We start from the raw sequence: 1,448 nt of genomic DNA, 5'->3' as shown, positions 1-1,448 counted from the left end.
TAGGCCTGCTTTGCACCTTCCTTCTGTGTATTTACCTGGCTGGAATGTGTCCTTGAGCTCTGATAATGCCTCTTGTTTGTCTGGATGGAGATGGGTGTGTCAGTATCTATAAAGTAGCCCATGGTACAAAAAGTGAACTTCACAGGTTCACACGCACACATCTATACACTCCAATTCTGCTCCTTGAGGTCTTTCAAATCCTGTAGCTGTTGTCTTGCAAAGTGCTTCAATCTGGCAACTCAAGTCCTGAAAACTCTCCTTGAATTGTCATAGAGAGCTGGAGGGAGGTTCACATGCCACCAACCAGATCTAAGGCAAAGACAGAAGTCAGAGCAGGAGAAATTACTGCCATGCATTTTTTAAATAAATAAAAAAATTGATCAATCGTTCCTGGATGAAACACATTAAACACACACACACACACACACACACACACACACACACACACACACTGGAAGGTAGCCTTCCGTGCTTGACACACTGACAGTTTCCCTCCCTGCTCTTCTGGTTGTGAAACATTATTATCTGCCAGTAAAAGTTAAATCTCTCAATTGAAACGGGCTCCTTCCCTGCTGGGTAGCAGAAGGCAACTCCTGCCCTTCCTGATTAGCACTATGTAGCCCCCCAGGTTTGGTTTAAAAACAAACCCCCTACTCCCTCCAAAAGGGACAAACTAATAAAGATCTAATCCAATTACGGCTCTGAACAGCATGGGGAGCTTTGTTTGTGTTTGTGCGTGTGGTTGTAATAGTACTCTTTAAGTATTGCCCCTTATCCCACTCTCTCTTTCCTTTCCTCCTGCTGCTTTCTCCAGGACCGGCTAGAGTCAAAAAGCAGGCTGTTAGGTTGTGTGAGGATTTAAGAACCAGGCAAAACAGTCACTTCACCCTGGTCCAGCCCGTTTAGAATTTTGAAGGCTCTCTGCCAAATAAGAAAAATGGGAGCCTGTAAGAAGCAGAAGTTCTTCTTCTGTTGTTGTTAGCCTCCAGTTCTCTCCAGTAATGCAGAGCAGGGTCCTAGGGAGAGAAATGTTGGCAATCCTACCCACCATTGCACTCACCTTGGAAGAGCATTTGGAGATGCAGGGAGAGTGTGTTTTGACTCTATGTGATTCTGGATATGCACTACCCCCAGAATGTAAACCTTGCATAAGTTGAGAGTTGATTGGATTCCTGAATGCTCAGCTTTGGAGGAGACAGAACAATTCCTTGGTGTTCTTCCTGAACACCTTCTCCAGAGTGACGCTAGGAGCCAATCCTCTGTGGCTGACTCACCTCCTTTTGCTCTGATTGGTTCCAATCAGCACAAAGGGTGAGAAGACTTCTCATTGGCTCACTGGAGGTGAACAAAGGAATCTAAGGGCATAGTAAGAGCCCAGCTCAATCAGGCCAGTGGTCCATCTTGTGGTCCATCACAGGCGGCAGTCAGATGTGTATGAGAAGCCCACA

The 1,448-nt window shown here is 45.9% G+C and overlaps 1 long non-coding RNA gene across 1 annotated transcript; it reads right to left on the bottom strand.

The window, feature by feature from the left end:
* Window positions 1-207: 207 nt before the first annotated feature.
* LOC128406742 (uncharacterized) lies at window positions 208-1,229 on the bottom strand. Its single transcript, XR_008328597.1, has 2 exons — window positions 1,061-1,229; window positions 208-309 (listed from the first exon to the last, which is right to left on the bottom strand). It is a non-coding gene; the product is annotated as an uncharacterized LOC128406742 (long non-coding RNA).
* Between the last annotated feature and the right edge of the window lie 219 nt (window positions 1,230-1,448).

This window comes from Podarcis raffonei, chromosome Z, assembly GCF_027172205.1.
Source record: "Podarcis raffonei isolate rPodRaf1 chromosome Z, rPodRaf1.pri, whole genome shotgun sequence".
Taxonomy (NCBI): Eukaryota; Metazoa; Chordata; class Lepidosauria; order Squamata; family Lacertidae; genus Podarcis; species Podarcis raffonei.
The sequence above is the reverse complement of the archived record's forward strand: the minus strand, read 5'-3'. Positions and strand labels throughout refer to the sequence as shown.